Source organism: Manacus candei, unplaced genomic scaffold, assembly GCF_025592945.1.
Source record: "Manacus candei isolate 608988 ecotype Guabito, Panama unplaced genomic scaffold, ASM2559294v1 h1tg000028l, whole genome shotgun sequence".
NCBI lineage: Eukaryota > Metazoa > Chordata > Aves > Passeriformes > Pipridae > Manacus > Manacus candei.
The window spans coordinates 38,730,807-38,750,364 of NW_026138076.1; the positions used below are offsets into that span (position 1 = coordinate 38,730,807).

Genomic DNA, 19,558 nt, shown 5'->3' on the forward strand with positions numbered 1-19,558 from the left:
AAAGCTACATGTGAAGGCAATGCTTGCTAGAGGACTACACACACACACACGGGTTTCTATCCTGCAAAAACAGAAATACTGGAAAGTCCATAGCATCCCAAATCTCATTTGAGGTAGCTGAGTTTCCTGCACTCAACCACTGTAATTGTGGAGGCAACAACCCTTAGCTACTTTAGGAGTGGTGAAGGGGTTCTGATAAGCCCAGCTAGGCTTCAGAGCAATGCATCTCCTACCAGAGTCCTTCCTGGCTACCTGTAATGCACCACAAGGATAATTTCCTTCAACACACTTCAAGAACTGATGGAAGTACCTGCACTGAGAGCTTCAGCTTCCTCTACCATCTGCAGACTGAAGGTTATTCCATTCCAGTAAATCCCATGGCTATATGTGCTACATTCTTTCCACAACTAAAAGAACTTCCCTCATTCATTGCTAGTGACTCTCTGTCCCTTCTGTGATGGTGGAATCACAAAGGTGATTGCTTCACTATAGCCATCAAGCTCTCAAATTCAAAGGCCAGATCCACCCAAATATTCAGACATCTACTTCTCACTCAGCAACAAACTCTAATTCCTGCAGGAGAAGGAGGGCACCAAAGTACAGCAATGTAACCACCCATCATTCTGAGCCATCCCTCTCTCCAGCTGTGCCAGCTTAAGTTCAGTGTTTTGCAGGTGTCTTTACAGCAGCAGGCTTCCAACTTAGACACTCTCCAAACCTCTTAAAGTCAGAGATTTTAGGTTTTGAAACCTTAAACACAAAAAGTGCACTTCACAACAGCTCCCGTGGGTATTATAAGGAGCAAAAAATGCTTTTAAGCACTCTTAAGAGAGAAGAAAATGACAATGAAATTGAGGAGAAATAGAGAAAAGGATAATCACACTGCGAGTTCCTGCTGCTCTCATCTCCCAACTACTTCCAAGGCAGCAAGAACCCAGGCAGCTGGCAACATCTGCCACCCTATTAAACTTCACAATTTACAGGTGCTCAGAGGGAGCACTTGCGTGCAATTAGCCGAGCAAATTCACTTACTTCAAGATGCAGGGCCCCACTCTTGCTGCTGCAGTTTGGCTGTGCTCTATTGGCTCTGTGGAGTACTTCCAAGTTACTCCCAATGAGGGGTAGGCTTGTGGACGTTAAGTAAGCTGGGAAAGCCTTGCTCCACAGCATGTTCCTGCAAATGATTCCAGGTGTTTCAGAAAGTACAATGCCCTCTTCTCACTCTGCAACTCCTCTCTGCCGATGGCGGGTACTGGTGCAGTCCTTCAGGCCTACAGTAAAAGGGGAAAATAGGACTCCAGCCCACATAAGCCTTTTCATTAGTATTAATTCAGCCAGCTAACAGGGACAGGAAAGACAGAGAGGGGTAGATTTGGTGCAAGTAATAATGCTCCTATGCTTGCTTGAAAGCTTGGTGTGGGCAAAACACCTGCATCCCCACTGACTCAGGCCAGAGCTAGAAATGGTCTGAAGATACCTTGCAACATGGACCTGGCCAGGTCTGACAGCAATAGGCAATTTATGACACTTGTGTTGGATGTCATGTGTGTACACGGGGAGCCCTGGACAGGAAGGCTGCAGCCCAGACAAAGGAGAGAAGAATTGCAGAGTCATAAACACCATCAATGCGGCCAGGCAGGCAACCTGCTTCCACCCTGATCTTCAGCCCAAAAGCCTTACACCTTTGCTCCATGCCTATTACTGCCTCTCCTTGCTTCTATTACTTGACAAAAAAAGATAATCAACAGCAATAAAAATTGTCTAGCAAAGATTCAGCTACAGGGAAGCTCAATATTATCAATTCTTTGCTTCCTTGAGCTGGAATGAAACATGGATAGTTTGGTGAACACAGTCCTTTACAACTCAGTGGAATTACTTGCATTTATTCCTGATGAAACTACAGCCCAGTGATTTAGGAGTCAGACAAGAGAAAGCTGGGATGATTGTTTCCAATGTGGAATAAATAAATAAGAACACTCTCTGATATGATGTCTCTTTTTGTGCTGTTCTTTCTCGTGCAGTTAATCTCATTATTGCAAATTAGGGAGTTTCTCTGGCAGTTTAAAAGGTGTACTCTAACGCATACAAAGGAAATAAACAAAGTGTTTTGCTTCTGATCTCGGCTGCAGTCAATTTATTCTTTGAGCCTCTTGACTTAGAAACCATAAGACTTTGGTCTCTTTGCCTGTATCAAAGTCACACACAAATTGAAACAGCTCCTGCTCACATCCACTCAAATTCAGTAACACTGCTGCTCTGATTTTGCAATGACCTGAAAATACTTCTGTATTCTCTTTGTTTCTACCTGCTTCTTTATTCCCATTTTCCAATTAAACTGCAAAAAAATTCAAAGCACCTTCTAATTGAGGGTAATCCAAAATGAAAACTGGCTCCAAGGCTGAAATCAAAGAACTGAATAGGATATCTTTACTTACACCAAACAGTCCCATGATAGCATCTAGGAGAGAATGATGGCTTTCCTCCATAAAAGCCAGGGTCATACTTGTTGTATAGGAATACAAAGCCCCAGAGCACACTGCAATAAAAAATGTAGTATAATCCTAGGCTACTGCAAATTAGCTTTCTACTAGTTTGGTGTATGCTCTGTGATGATGTTCCTAGAGCTCAAAAATGTCCTTTTGCTGTGAGAATTCCTCAGGTTGGGCAAGAACAGTGCCTGAGAACAAGATAAGAGGGATTGATGCTAGAAACTCCTTGCTAAATCAACGTTTTATTAAACATGATAATTAGAACAAATATTTCAGAGACTTTGGATGATGTTACAACGTTAAAACAGCTTGTAAGCATTTAAATTGCGTGTCTAAAATTGCCAGCACTTAGGAAACTGGCAATGAAGCTGTTTTGAAGCTCTTATTAAGCACCTTTAGGAGGATCCTGGTTCTTGGTCTCTGTACACGGTGCAGTGGTGATTGCCTGAAGGTATAGTATGGCCAAAGAGAAATACCTCTCTGAAGCCATCAGGGACATGGGCTGCTAAGAAAAGCAGAGCCCCTCACCACCAAAATTAGGAATTTCATCTCCCTGGGCCCCTGCTCCACTTAGCAGAGGGAGAACTCTCCAAAGCATGAACCTGGCCCTCTAAGTACAAAGAGGATGATGAACAAGAGCTACATTAGTAGGTGCTTTCATTAGACACCTGAAGCTACTGGATTGAACCAGATGGATCCAGACCAGGTGCATGGGAACTGTTAAATTTAGTGTTAATGTTGCCTAGCTGCATGACTGTGGAATAACAGGAGAGCAATAGAGTGAAGATTTTTGCTCTTTTTGCTATGACTTGTGCAAAGAATTTTGGACTGAATTAACCATGGTAAGCAGTCAGTTACATACTGCAGACACTTTTATGTGCCCCAGCTCTATTTATTGTAAGATCCAAAAATCAGATGACTGTTTCTCATATTGTAACTTTTAACTGAGCAGTAACCCACCAGCTTCACCTCCTATTTTCATTCTGGCTCTGTTTATTGCCAGAATCCCTGCAAAAAAAACTTGCTTTATGACACAGCAATTCATTCCTAGACTAAGCCTTAGGCCTCCTGAGGTATTAAGAGAAAGATAAGATCCACTGAGAGATGTGTTGGCTTAGTCACACAGTAAACAGCCTTTTACCAACTGGGCATCATCTCCTTATCAGATTGTGCCTTATGCTTTGTATTCTCTAGTCTGCAAGTGCTTTTCTGGGATCAATTAGAAGTAGCATAAGAGGAAAGAAAAAATCCTTACTGAGGAATTTCACCACTAGAAAGATTTCTTGGCTGTAAACCAGCTAGGCTGTTAAAAATCAGGTATGCTTAAAGGAGAGCAGCAACTCACAGTATTTGAGCCGACATCCTCCTAAACTCAACTGGGCACTGCAGTTTATCCCAGAGCACTCAATTCATGACATAATTTCTGTGCAAATAGCAGAGAGCCAGGAGAGGGTGCTCAACAATAAGTAGAAGATCCTGTATATACTGATCATGCCCTGGCAACAGGGATATTTGTACACAGCCACCGACATGGAATTGCCAGAACCACAGTGAAGAACAGAGGACTTCTTAATTCATATTTTAAAATTTTCAAAGGGATTTTAATCTAGCTCTTTAAAAAACATTTTTAAATACAGAGAAATCCACTGGATAAGATTTTGAAAATGTGGGACTCTGCCTGCCAGACTAAGGCATTAAGAGTTAAAATGTCACCCAAATCCCAGTGCCCATGTGTCCTTTCAGCAACGACTATGAAGGTTTCCAGTCAGTCCACAGAAAACATCAAGAATGGAGATCTTGAGGAATCTGAGTTAGTTGAATTTGTGCTTAACTTCCTTGGACAAAATATACTCTAAAGTACTGAACTGCTCAAGGATTTTTGTCAAGAAAATTTTCACTGCTTTTTTTCCCCCCAATTTTGAACATATTGCTTTAGTTGGATGTTAAGTGGAATAAATCTATGGTCTTCAACATTTGGTAAATGAGACAGTGTTTCTAATGCACAGGAAATGTCACCTTTTGTAGGGAGTTTTTAAAGTAGAGGAAAAAACCCAAATATTGCTTTTGAGATTGAAATATCTGACTAGAAATAATTATTACTAATATAGCAATTGTCATTAAAAATTATTCTTCATCAAGAAAGACAGAACCTCGTGTGTCTATACAGCTCCTTCAGGAGTCAGGCAGGAATCAGGACTCCAAGTAAGGGTTATGTCTATACAATGTTGATATCTGAGGCTGACCAAGATGGGAATCTGGGACTATGAATTTACTACTGACACATCCTTTATCTTGCTAACTGAAAATGTTATTATGCAGTATGTGTTGTTTCTGTCACAGATAACCACATGGGATTACATTTGCCACAGCAGAATGAGGAGGCAAAAAAAACAGCAAAGGAGGTGTGAATTTATCAATTAAATTTGAGGCTGAAGTTTTCCGTGGAGTCTGCCATCACAGTCGCCTAAATTGGAAAACGGTGAAAATTCAGGCTCTCTGGGCTGAGTAAATGACTATAATTTGGATTTAAATGACATAGGAATCAAAAGTTCTCTCTATTTGCTAATTCTATAGCCTCGTTTTTCCTCATTGTTTCTTCCTCAGCCTCCTACTGTTTATAAAATTGAAGAATCAAGCTGACTTGACTGTCCAATGCCTTCACTATGATTGAATCTCTCTTTCTGAGTGCGTGATTGACAGCTACAAAAAATAATGTTTTCCTTAGCTAACAAACACTAATTTTGGCTTGATTTTATCCGCCCTTGCATGGGATCATTCAGCCCTTGAAAAGAACCCCTCTGGGAAAGACCTTCTCATTCGTAACCTCCTAATAACTCAGACAGATATTAAAACCAGTTTTGCCAGACAAGTGATGGAAGGGTTTCATACATGATACTTGCAAGACAGCCTCTTGTAGCTCTGGAAAATGGCAAAGCACTTCTTGGACCTGTTTGACAAAGTCCCTGTGCGAGGTTAAAGATCCTTGTTCACTTTATTTTCTGTGTAGGGGGAAACACTGATCCACATAGACATTCTTTTCAACACCAGTTTTAAGTCACTGTAACTTTCTAGCCCTCTGTGGCATTACTGCTGGTCTATTTACATGTGTGGAACAGGAGAGCCAGATCACGTTGTATATTTGGGCATTGCTTCCTAATGTTGCAGTTTATTAATTTCTCATAGAGATAACTGACCACTAGGTCTTTTTTCTCCATGATTGCAGGTGCTGTTACCTTTAAAAAGGCCAGTAGAAAATCTTATAAAATAGAGGGAGAATTTTTTCCCTTAGAAAATGAAGGGACCTCAAGAGAATATCTGTTCAATTGCCCTGCCTGCAGCAACTAGACTAGTTGTGCAGGACAAATACTTATGCAGACTGTTCATTAAAAAAATAAAAGCTAATAACAGTCATGGTTTAAAGGTCTCCAAGCCTGCTCCTTGGGTGATTGTGAATGATACTGAACTGCCTTATACTGTGATCTGCACATTCTTCTTGCAAAAAAAATTGTATAATTGTATTAAAATATTACGTTGTATATATAATACGCCTTTCTCAGCATTCTCCAAATGTGTATTACATAGTCCCAGATATATAACACTTATGCACTGTCTGAACAGCATCCACCTTCATGGAATCTCATCTAATGACTTTTGAAGTCAGATACTGCAAAAGCTGGCATTTGCAACCAGGCAAGTTTTAACAGTATAAATAAGACTCAGAAGTGAGATAAGTTCCTATTACATATGTTAACCAAACAGTATATCCCAATTAAACTAGATAAGGGTAAAAAAAAGACAAAACCAGAAATCCAACACAAAAAAATAAAACCAAACAAACCCAAACCGAAAAAAACCACCCCAAAACCCTCCAAAAGCAGCACAGGAATACTGCATTCTCTCCATTCTCTATCATTTTTACTTCGGGGATCTCAGCTGGTGTCAGTTGATGTTTCTGCTCAGTAGTTTAGGAAATCTGGCTATTTAAGCCTATATATAGGAACTGCAACATCCTGAAAGATATCCCTGTAAAGACACTGGTGGTGGAGTAAAAGGCTGATTTCCACAGAGAAACATTATTATCCCTTATTCTGAGATAACAGAGCTATCTCTAAGCTAGCAATATGTACAAGGCAGCACAATTATACTTGAAACTGGGAAGCAGAGCTCCCTTTGTTTTGGCAGCCCAGCGCCCAGGTAGAGGACTTGCAAATTATGAGGTGAGGGAACTGAGGGTTGCCCAACCATTTCTTTCTCTAATGAATACCCAGAAACAATTTGACTCAAAGTGCAGTTGCTGTTTGAGGAAAGCCAGAAGAGATGAATGGAATATTAATGACAAGGCTGTATTTCAGCACCAGCACTTGTTTTGCTTCAGGTGCGTTTTGCTGGCCCGTATGTTGTTAGGATGTCCATGAGGACATAAAGCCATTCAAGGTCAGAAAAGTGAAAGCATAGAGTGTAACTTTTGAGTTAGGGACAGTAAGCAGTATAGAGTGTGAACATGAAAAATACTGACAGGGAAAAGTGGAGGTGGTGATGGTAAGATGGGGAAACTCAGGAGATGGAAACTGCAACATCAAGAATCAGCCCCAATCCAAGGAGCGATGTCCCCATTCTTCTGACCTGGCCAGTAAAGACTTTTAATGTTTTACTGAGATGGTGAATGAGTTAATTCTCAGAATATTAGCTGACTTGTTTTATTGGGTGTACTAGCCTATAAGTAATATCTTACATTTTTCATTTATGCATGTCCTGTTTGAACACAGACCAACCCAGAGAACAACGGCTATGACACATGTAAGAAAGCTACATAAAAGTATAGTGGAAAAGAAACAAAATTATGCTAGACTAATAAACAGCACATTCTAGCTTTCTTAGTAATCATCAGATTTAATCAGATAACAACTAGTTAGTTCTATATTTTGTCTCTGGCAGAGGGCTGGATTGATAGTAGATGGATATTTGCCATCTGTTTTCAAAATCTCCAAAGATTGTCTTAAATATTCAGGTTAACAGGATCCTTACCTGGTTGCTACTGTTGACAACCACAGTTCTTTGATGCAGAGCTTTAATTGAATTAGAAGCTCCTGCAGTCACTGATTCGTCATTCTAGCACATTCAGTGCAACTCAGATAAAAAATCTGCGCATTTCCAGTCCTTCAGGGGCGGCCTTACTAGGATGAGGATTCCTTTCATCCCAGAAGCTATTAAAGATACAAACATCTTGGCAATGAATCATTTTTATGTGACTGCTGGAACACCAATCTGAATTAGGGTTGTATTTACATAAATCAGTGTAGTAATGGTCTTCTCCGCCTTTTTTTTAGTTAAAAAATGGGAGAGGGAGGGAAGGAAAGAAGAGAGAAGTTGAAAAAGAATAGAAGCTGCAGTGACATTTAGTGGAATAATTTTATGCTGCTACAAATCAGTGTCTAACCACTAATGACAAGCTATGGATATATATACAAACAACCCTAATAAAAAAACCCCTATTCCAATCACAGCAAAATGTTCAATGCCCAGTGCTACCAATTCAATCATAAAAGCTTTCAGCCTTAATTTGTAATGCTGGACTCATTACTTGTAAGTGCTCTTTCTATTGTCTTATAATTGTGTTTCTGGGGTAGCTTTTGGGTTTGGTCACACCATGGCCAGATCCTTAAAAGATGTCTCAAAGATCAAATTGAGGATGGCATTTTCTTTCCTTTTTTTATGTATGCTAAAAAAATCCCAAACTGGGCTCGCTCTTGTTTCTTTTTCAAGGCAGGATAGTCTCCAGCAGTCCCACCTGGGAACAATCAAATACCAGCCACCAAAACTCCCCACTTAGGTATCTGAAAGCAGATGTGCTGGGCGCTGAGCCATTTCCAAGTCTGGCCCACCACCAACTGCAGGGCTATTCATGGCAATATGATTCATAACAATAAACGTTTTTGAAGTGCTTCTCATTAAATTATCCGCACAAGCTGATGGTAATTCCTCCGTGATGTGGAACAAGGTTTTGCAATGCTGGGAGCCTGCTACGCGTGGTGCAGAGGAACATGCAGGTTCAGACAGATTTTTGTGGCAAACTCCATACCTTATTGTTTCTTGCAGCAAGACCCTGAGGCAGCTCGTGAGAATCAGGAGCCCAGAGGCTGAGTTGCGGGATGATTTCTCTGAAATTGTGCCTAAAAATCTGCCCCTTCTCTGCATGATTTTCTATGAAAACAAAGAAAGCTCCAGCAAATATTAGGCTCCTAAATCCTCCTGGTTTTAGCATTTTCACTGAGAATAAACAAGGAAGACACTATCTGCCACAGGTTCATGGAAATGCAGTGGGAAATGCCTGTCCTCTCTAGTGTACCTTAGCCCTCTGCACTAAATAAAGCCATATTTCAATATCCTGCTATAGACATAAATGCTCAGTCTCACTGCATCTTTAGAAGGATGTGTAATGGTATATATTCACATGAAAACCTCTGAGTTCCTTGACTGCAAGGAGGTTTATAGCTTGCAAGTGTGGTACTATTATACACTGCATGTCATGCCAGGATACAAGAGTTTGAAGTGTTGCTATCAGGCTCATCTAGCCTAACATATTGGCCCTTAATCTGGTTCCCCTATGAGGAGCCCTACTATCATGTCCACATGTAATCAGACCTGTGCAGCTGCCTACATGTTCTTATTAATTGGATTGAAGTTAATCACAGTAGGATTAATTTGAAGAGATCAAGGAAACAGAGTGATATTTTGTGGAAAGCAGATGGTTTCTTCTGGATGGAATAAAGCTCTGAAAGCCATAAGAGGTGTTTAACTTCTCAGGTTTACCAAGATTAAAAGCTCAGGGATTCTGTAACTTCACTATAATATATTTAATCACATTTATGCCATGTCAATGAAAGAAACCTTTGGAAACTAACTGTGTGGTTTTCAAAAGGAAGTGGCTTACTGACAGATAGCAGCATCTGATGATCATCCAGCACTCTGAAGGGAGGAATGAAAACATACGTCCAATCCTGGCATAATTATTCCCAAGCAAACAAAAGCTAAGCACTGCTGTTTTCATGAGAACCAAGAGCATCCTGCCTCTACAAAATGGCATAACGTGTCATTGTTAAAAATTAAGCATAATAAATAGCCTGGCAGTTCAGCACTGACTTGTGATTTCAGCTCTATCCTTTTTGCCCTCCAAAGAGAGTTTTTTGTAAAGGAATCCAGTATCAAAGCTCAGAGTAAGTACATATTAGGTAACTAAAATTCAATCACCTAAAACCTTGGACACATCTGAAAATTTGGACTTTAAAAAGTTACAACAAACTTAAAGAATCATTTCATTAACAAGCTGCAATTCTTTTTCCATGTCTTATATATGTATGTAAAACACATTTGCCCGTTCTCATGCTCAAATGACCACAAATATCCTGATTTCTCTACAAAACAGACCTTGCTGCTGAAGTGCCATACTTTATATATGACATACATGTTAAGCAGGAAAGAAGCATGTCACTACAGTGAGGATGTAAGCTAGATGAAACTGAGCCAGGAATAACAAGAGCAGGTCTGCAGAGCAAGGCAAATGGCAGTCTGGGGAACACACATGCAGGGTAACATTGATGTGTCCCTCAAACTTCAGAAAGGAGAAAGTTTTCCAAACTTGATGGGTAGATACAAGAACCTTTGGTCTTCAACCACTAAAAAAGGCACCTAGAGCTCACTTGCTCTCTGTCATCACTGACTTCACAATTCTAGTGTAAACAAAGGCATTTCACTCCCACACAGGGTCAAAAAAAGAAAGAAAAGCTCAAGCAACCTCGCTGTAATTGCAAAATAAGAAAGTGCATTATCCAGGCTTACACAATTCCTTTTCACAGTAAATCTTCCAAGGTTATGCAAGTGGGGTTGCTATGTACAGAACTGGGACCAGTTAAGGCAGGACTAATGAAAAAGTCTACACAGAGATGCTAGATTTTATAATTTTTCTATGCAAAAACTATCCCAAATCTGACCAACCAATTAAATTCTGCCCACAGATTTTCTCTTCTACTGATTTTAGGGCAAAACACCCTAAAATGTGGTTTTATAGCACCACATTTCTATTTCATTTCTAAGAGCACTGAATAGCAATGATTACTGAGCTAGGTTGGTTTTGAAAAGAGAATCTTGACTTACTTGAGAAGTCCGCCCACTCTAATTATATTCAATTGTCTTGTGTAGGGATTTTAAAAGACATACATCATTAATATTAGCAGGGTCAGAATACCATTAGGGTGAAATGCATTCTTTCATCCAAAACTTTTAATCAGACCTTCTATATGATCCAATAAACTTTCTTAGAGATGTGTCCCTACAGCCTCCACTATCATAGCAGATAAGAGCTTCACAAACAGCCACAAGTTTACTTTCAGGAAAAAAAAAAAGTATGAAGTCAGTATTCCCTATTTAGAGCTGAGGAACACAGAAATGAAATACCAGAGCAGATCCTCACCTCTTTTTGTGCCTGTAAAAATAGAAGCAGGTGGAAGAACAACAGGTTTAGGAAAAGGGAAAGCCATCGGTAGAGAAGGTGGCACAGCATTAAGACCACAAGGCTACTTCTGTATGCCCACAGGCTTGCTGTGCATACCCTACTTACAACTACATACAACTTTACACAGAGAAGGTTATAAGAAGAATGAAATCCATTAAGATGTATTTTAATCTGCTTTAAACATAACATAACTATTCATTTGCTATAAGCATGTCTCATTTAAACCCCGGGGTCTAGTTCTCCTCCCATTATATGCATTTATTAAACATTTCATAATCTGCTAGTGCTGAGAGGCAATTTAGGGCAGGACCTCATAGTGATTACCACTTAGTGCAAAGGAGCTTATTACTTTACACCCACACTCCCAAGCAGTCACTAGAGATATGCCAGAATTTATATCTGCTGAAAGTAAAGCTTAGTTATGGATATTAATAGATACACAATCATATTTTCCAGTTGGATTTACGTAACTACAAACATGTCCTATTGTAAAGTTTCGATTTTCATCATGTAATTAAAGGTGATATACATGAAGCTGAAGGTAATAACATTGTATATATTACCCTTTTGACAGACTAGAAGATATGCTGCTAATAGCTAAGTATATTTACTCCACAATTGTTATAAATCGTGTAGGAAAACCTTTGGTTATATTACCGTATAATTACAAATATGAAAAAGAATAATTAGGTGGTTACCTTGTAACTAAAACATAATTACACCGCGAGTAGAGCGATCACTTTGGTTTTAACCCCCAAACGACAGCCTTTCTACTCACAGTGCACAGCTTATTTAATTTGGGGTACTAGGATCAACAGCTAAAAAATGATGTACTTCCAGTTGTCCCTGGATACAAACACCTAGTTCAACTAAAAGCAAAAATCATGTCACCCCCACCTCCTCTTGTCCTGCAAGACTGCAAGCTTGCTGGAACATAGTGTAGTATAGTATATACCTACACAGCTCACTCTGCATTGCTCAAAAGCTGAGGACTGTGTAAACTGGCAGTGAAAATTTCCTGGAATGGTACTTTTATGTATTTATGGTTTCTTCTAAAACTATGGCCTACAAAATGTACCATTCCTTGTGAGTATTAATTGAAACAAACTGGAGCTGTTACTGATGACGGTAGTAGAGAGGTTTTCTCAGCAGATATGCCCCTAGTCAAGCTGCAAGAGCTCTTGGAGGATGATGAAAGAGTTAATTAGAAAAGAAGGATCAGAGTGAAAAAAATAAGTAGAGTGCAAATGAATGATTAGGGGAGAAAACGAGAGATCAATTTTATAAAGGGAATTGTACTCAAATGCCAACTTCATCCAGCTGTCTGCATAATTCATGTAATACCTCTAGCACATATGTGTCACTTGATATCTGTACCTGTTCGAGGACGTTAATAACAAACCAGAAAAGTCAGTTATTGTATTAAATAAAAAGATTGGATAGATAATGAACATAACTGGTACTTAGCAGGAAGAACATTAACTCTGATGCCAAGACACCATAGACATAGGTGGATGGAGAATCTGACCTTCATTCTGTATCAGAAACAAGTGGTGTCATTTTAGAGAATGTTATTTTACAGTGAAAAATTGAAACTGGTCCAATATAGCCTCTGGGCAATTTTTTTGCATAATTTCAGTTTTAGAAAATAAAGATTAAACTAATTTGAAATGAATAACTTTTCAAAGTTGATTTTCATGAGAAAAAAAATCAAAGTACTTCCAAAACCGAAGTACCTTCATAATGTGAGAATTAGGCATTAGTTGTTGTTATAAAAAAATAAAAAATTGAAAATGTCCTTTTGATTTTTCAGAAGCTGTAAAAAAAACCTTCATAATGAAACAAAAAAATCCCACTGAAGTCAATGAGCATTAAGTCACACCTTTTGGGACAGTCCTTGCACACGAAGTCCTTCTATGTCTGTAGATGAGAAAAGTAAAGATTGTCTCTATGATATTGCCAGCTTCTCACTAACCACAACACACCTATTTCATTTGTCAAATACATAAGCTAAAGTGGTTGGTAGCTACAAGTAGTGCCAGCCCCTGAGTTGCCTATACTGTCTGCAGCTTGGGCATGGACACACAGTCTGGATACCCCGAGATGTGCCAGCCGGGGCTTACACCTACTGTTCTCACTGGGTGCAGCTTGTCCTCCAGCACCCCAAACTGCTCATCAATGCTCATCACTTGAACACACAAGGTAAAAACTAGCTCAATTATGTGTAGCATTGTATGTGGTTTCAGAATGGGTGGTTCTAAGTTGACAGACTTGGGGTTTCCTCTGCTGGAGGCTGAATCCTTTTCCCCCAAAGGCAAAAAATACTTGTTGTAGTCTGCCTCCTTAGCAAACACAAGGACAACTAAACTTTGTATCCCCTTCCAGTCCCTTTCCCATCTGCCTCCATGGATCCTATGTTGAGGATCTTGCAGTGTACATAATTCCCTATTCTCCCTGTTGCATTTACCAGCTCAGTCAGGGAATACTCAGAGGCAGGTGTGCTTCAGAGATCTCTCTACTTCTGCTCATCTGTTTGTATACTTTGTCATGTCTCTTGTCCCCTGTATGATGAGTACCAGGATCTCTGTATGAGCAAATACAATAAGACAGCGTAAGAACATTTAGTAGTCAGTTTTGCATGCTGCAACCAGTTGCTTCTCCTTGATTGCTCCTTTTGTGTTAAGAGCTTGCCCTTCACACATTTTCAACAGCATAGAAATTCTGCAGCTAATCAGTGTGCTAATGAAACAGTTGTTCTGTTAATAAAAATTTTTAGAAACTGGCAAAGAAAGAGGCAGCTTTACAAATGAGTCCTTCTCTTCAGCTAGAGCTCCCATTCAACTCAAGTGCCACAAAACAGCACTTCAGCAGTGCTTAAGCTTTACTACTTCAACAGTTCATTTCTTTCTCCCCAGGATCGTAAACCAATTAGAAATGTTACAGGAATTTACCAAGAACAACCAAGTCAGCCCTATGGTTATTACTATAATAAAGTCACCTGAAGACGCCAAGCCCCAGCTGAGAATGGAGCCTACTGAGTCGTGGGCTGCACAGACCCCTAACAAGGATGCCCACTTCTGACACTGACAGTCCATGCTTTATGGGGACTCACCTGTGCATGGCAGTGCTGACAACAGAGTCCCCCATGTCAGGATGCAGTGCAGTCAGCTCACACAGGGGCTCTCAGAGCCCATCCAAGCAGCGCTGGAGATGCAGTCCCCCTTGGTGAGGTACTGATCATTTCAGTCTTCCAAGCAGGAACTGGAAAGCTTCAAGCAATTTATATTGGTGTTGACACCAAAGTCATCACAGCAACAGGTCTGAGGCAGCAAAGACAACAAGGGAAAAATGAAATTGAAGAATATGCATTTGCACTGTGACTGCAAAGAGCCTGGTGATTCCCTGAAGAAATGAGGCTCCAGAGATGGGAATTGCTCTCTTGTCTACAGATGAGAAAATTATTTAGACGAATATCACAGCTGCACAAACCCCAGCATCTTAATATTTAAAAACACCAGGGAGTAAGGGAGAAGAAAAAAGAAGGATGGAAACCTGGGAAATGAAAAGACCAAGTAACAGCAGGGAAAAAAACCAGCAGGTGAAGGCAGCAGAAAAGCCAGCAATGAGTTTATGACAAAGCGAATGATCAGTGTTTCTCCCTTTATTTTTTAAGGGGATGGTTTAAAATGTGTTGCCTGGTTGTTGGTTGGTTTGGTTTTTTGGTTGTTTTGGGGTTGTTTTTTTTTTTATTTGTTTGTTTGTTTTTTTATCCTGGCTTTTTACATGAGAAATTGTCAACACACTGGCTAGAAATTTTGCCAAAAGCTAGGAAATTCCTCACATCTTGCTGCCCTTGACACTAGAGAGGCCCTGATCACTGTCAGAAAAGCCCATCTTTATCTCAGCTGCAGTGAAATTTCTGTCTGCTAGAGGACTTGGCCAGGACATTCAGGCCACCTGGACAGCAAGGTTTGCTGAGACTTTGACATGCATGGTATGTCAACCTCAGACAGCATGTCCGTGGGACTGGGGAAATCCTACTTCCAGCCTGACTCCTTTGACAGCTACTCATGAAGCATTTGGTAATCAAGGGACTACATGTCCTACCAAAGTCCTTTGGAAAAGGAAAACAGAATTTGTACTCAGTATTATTTCAGATGTGGAATTATAAGCTGCTTTTGTGCAGTATTAAGTAAATAGTTAAGAACAAAGCATTTTTTAACAAAAAGAGGTAGTGAGATACCCATGGATTAGTTTTGCACTTCAGCAAGCCTCATAGAATTGTCTACAATATCTCACAATTCTCAGGATGTAGCTTTTTCTTTTCAATGAGCCTGTCACCTCCTGTCAGCATCCCCTCTGCCTTCCTTCATCCTCTTAATTAGTGACTGCGAGCTCTGCCTTTGTTCTCTCTATTTGGCTTTAAGCTAGAGAAATTAAATCGAAGGAATCCTCCAGAAGGCTTTGTACCTGTACATGAAGGTGTCATAAATAGCTTGTTAATGATTTCAGAAGTGACTAATAAGTAGCTACATTGGGTAACCTTTCAGCATGCTGAATAATTTGATAAAAACTTAATCATTTTAATGGAGGATAGTTTAGTACCAGTATGGAACAAGGCAAATTCAAACTCATACCAGCAGTGTCATTTTCTATGCCTCTACTATGGAGAGGCTTCTCCCCAGATGTCAGTACTGGGACAGAGCCAAGAATTAGGGGGGAATTAACTCAAGGGCCAAAGCCTAAGGCAGATGTTAGGACTAAACTCATTAAGTAGAAAACCCTGTAAATAAACCAATCCAGTCCAAATACTTCAGCTAAAAATAATTGTCATCTTCAAGGGATACTCCCATATCTAATAAGTCAAATAAAAATTAATTCCTCAATTTTCTGCACCTATACTGTCATTACAATCTCATTTCTAATCTCTATTTTCTTGTAGCAGGTTCAACATCATAGTAGAGCACTGGAAAGTTATCAAATACTTTATCTTCTAGCTGTTCCTGCCAATAAACCAAACAACTTTGGAATTCAAGCAATGGCAAGACCTTGATGTACTGTTCATGTCCAGGGCTACATCGGTCACTGCTGATTTTCAGAACTGAAGATTAAGGCAAAAATGTAATTAAACAAATAATAAAAAATTAACAAAATTACTTGTTTGCAGAAGATACACCCCTACACCCATACTCCTCAAGCACATTAATATCTCATGCCTAAAGGAACATATGTATTAACAGGAGTTTCAGATTTTGTGCATTAATGGGGACTGAAAAATGCGCTACTGTGACTGGCCACATCCCAACATGGGATATAGTGAGACTGCATTTAAACCAGTGTATAGTTCTAAACACTTCTGGCAGGAAAGTACCCAACATTAATTGTTAACTATTAATAAATTAGTCTGGCATTGACCTACAAATTTGGTAAGATTTTAGGATGCTCGTGTCTGAATGGAACTCTGTGTAGGAGTAACAGAAATACTCTACAAAGAATAAGCCTGCTGAGAGCTCTGTGCATGTATCATTATCAGACATGACACTGTGAACAAAATAAAATGTTCTTATGACTAGTGACAAGAAATCAGAGTGCTTCTCTTTCCAGACAGGCCAAGGAAAGGGTTTTTTTTCAACTACAACACTGCAGATTTCACAGTATCAGCAAGCATGTCACAAATCTTTACCCTGAACCAGACTGCTTGCTCTAAATCTGTCTAAGAATCTGTGACGAAACACCTAAATTTTTCCTTTTGAAATGGTTACTCATTTGGAAATATCCTTGAAATTTTCTTCTTTTCAAATATTTCAAATCTTATCCAGAACAACGTAATTCAACATGGGCTGTGGCAAAACATATGTCAGGGAGAATTTTGATTAAAAACATCTGAATGCTTCTTTCTATGAGCATTTCCCACCCCCACCTTTTCTGTATCTGGCAGGTCCCCCTGCCAAATCCCCAATTTCCTTTTTTTCTCAGACCTAGACCTCAACTGGCTAGTTTATCACCATAGCTGTGCAGCCATAGATCAGGGATGCTAGTCTCACAGCTAATAGCACAGTTGAGTTCCTGAATGTGTAATGGTTGAGGTGGCAGGAGCGAAAACAATGTGAAAGTCTTCATCTGGGAACTTGATCCAAAACTATCAAAATGAATGGTAGGACATTTCTGTGTTAAAATCCAGGGCATGGAATTATGTCCAACCCAAACATTAGCACCAAGAAAAAACAAAGTGAAATAGTTTTTGGGGGGAGAGACAAAGTGTGATTTTTTTTGTTTTGTTTGGGAGTTTTCTGTTTAAGTTGCTAGTTTTGTTGTGTTGGGGTTCTTTTATTTGCAGTATGGTGTTAGAAACAAGATTTCAGTTTCGTGCTTCAAATGAAAATATAAAAAACAGTGAGAAGGAAAATATTTGAGTTACAGCATGAAAATATCATAAGGGTTTGCTTTTGGTTTAATTTTATGGACTTGGAGTCCTATTTAATGGTCCCTTAGACTTGCACACTCAAAGGTCACTCACAACCTATTTACAAGGCATGATGCTGGGGTTCTTTTTCTACTTGGGAATGTGCTTGCTTTTCTATTTCTCCCCAAGTCATGTCTCACTAGCTTTGACTAACCTTCAACTCTGTAACTTAAATGCAGCACATTTACGCTCTGGTGTGCTTTGTAAACCTTGATACCCACCTATAAATGGGAAAACATGACTCCACTATAGTTTCTTCCATTTGTAGGAAGATAAATGTGTATGGCATCAATGCTTCTTGGCTCTCTGACAGTGGAGCCATCACCTCCTGATCTGAGGCAAGCTTTAATGATGAAAATCGGTAGTGCTTTCTGACTTGGTACTCACAGAGAGGCATTAGTGAGACAGACCCCAAGTGCTTTATGATTAGTGCATTTCTCCAGGCAAGAGTCTGATTGAGTAGTAATTTCCAGGCTGAAGCCCTTTGAACCAGTGGGGCATCCTTTACCCGTCAGAGTAAAGTCAGTGGCAACTAATTCCTTAACTTCAGTGGACTGAGACCTTTTAAAACTGTTTCACAGAAAGGATACCTACAGTCAGGTTAAATATAACAAACACAAACCCATGATACCCTAATTTTGACAAAATTTCTGATTAGCCCAAGACTTTTGCATCTTTACATCCTACTATACCTGTATTTTTTGTGAAAATAGAATTAGAAATCATATTACTGGGTTAATACTTAAAAATAACAAATCTATGTTGCTACCCCTGAAAAAAGTACATAGTTCAGATGAAGAAATTCTACTTTTTAAAGCATGCAATACAGGAACAAATCTACTACTTGTGGTCAATTTTACCAATTTTAAGAGAAATATAGTGCAGACTACATTTCTCTCATTTCACTAGGCATGATATACAGCTTATGCAGACTCTAGTAGAACAAGTTATTGGCTTATGTGTCTTGCAAAGGTAAAATCCCTATGGATTTCACTGAGAAGATGACAACTCTTTTGAAGAATTGTATTGCTGGTCCTTTGTACCAAGAAAGTAATTGAAATTGGAATCTCTGATAAACACGCAAGTTTTTTCTCTGATAAAGGACCATGGTAAGAGAGGAGGCAAGATGTAAATGTTTTATTCTTCTTAGGTTTTTTGTTGTATTTTTATTTATGCGTTCACTAAGGTCAAATGTATACCATGCAGAACCCTTTACAAGCCTTTTTAACATATATTCCATACAGTTTGTTAAAGACTGTATTACTTTCTTGCTTTGGTTTATGTACCAATGCTTTATAGTGTTTACTGGACTCATTCCCAAAACCAAAAATCTATGATTCTACTAAAAACATTTCTTCCATTTTTCTGTAAATTACAGCAGCTTTATACTTTCCTGTAAGTGAATGACTGCCAAATCCCAGGAAAAAAAAAAACCAAACAAAAAGAAACCACAAAGCTAGATCAAACTAAGTACTTATTACTTTCAGTAGAAAATAGAGATCAGATTGGGGTTTGTTCGTGCATAGGATTATTTTTTTACATTAAAATAGATAACACAGAAAGAAATGCTTTTTGGCTTCAGATTTTTAAAATTCTGCCTTGAAAATGTAACCACAAACCCTTCCCTCACAAAGCAATTTTATCTCACTTAAAATTTCATCTTTGATAGCAGTTGTCGGTATATTCTGAGAGACTGCGTAAGTTAAAACCTGCTGAAAAAAATATTAGGAGAATAAAGTGAAATTTCTTGCTTTTGTGTCCTCCCAGCTTGACTGTATTACAGCATGGAGGTGCACTGGCTGTCACATGAGCCTGTATGTGCTGTGATGTGCTGTACAGATTTCTCCACTAATGAGAAGCAATGAGCACACTCCCATGCCCTGCTGCATTTTACTCAGCCTTGTTGCTTTGCAAGGATCTCTTCTCATCACTTCTCAGCAGGAATTTCTTTCGCAGAGGAAGATGGAGACAGCTTGGTGGGTGTTTGTCTGGGTATGGCTTCAGAAGGGTATCTTTGAAAGCTGTGTGTTGCACAGAATAATAGCAAGCTGCTTAGCCTCCCTGTCTCAGTTACCCTCTAAAAGAGGAACTGTGACA

General features: G+C 39.4%; 1 long non-coding RNA gene across 1 annotated transcript in view; it reads right to left on the reverse strand.

Moving 5' to 3' along the window:
• Positions 1–19,558, reverse strand: part of LOC127471996 (uncharacterized) — a 115,605-nt gene that overhangs the window by 84,156 nt on the left and 11,891 nt on the right. Inside the window, exon 3 of the long non-coding RNA XR_007904830.1 lies at positions 14,111–14,318. This is a non-coding gene — a long non-coding RNA (uncharacterized LOC127471996). The remainder of the gene's footprint in view (positions 1–14,110; positions 14,319–19,558) is intronic.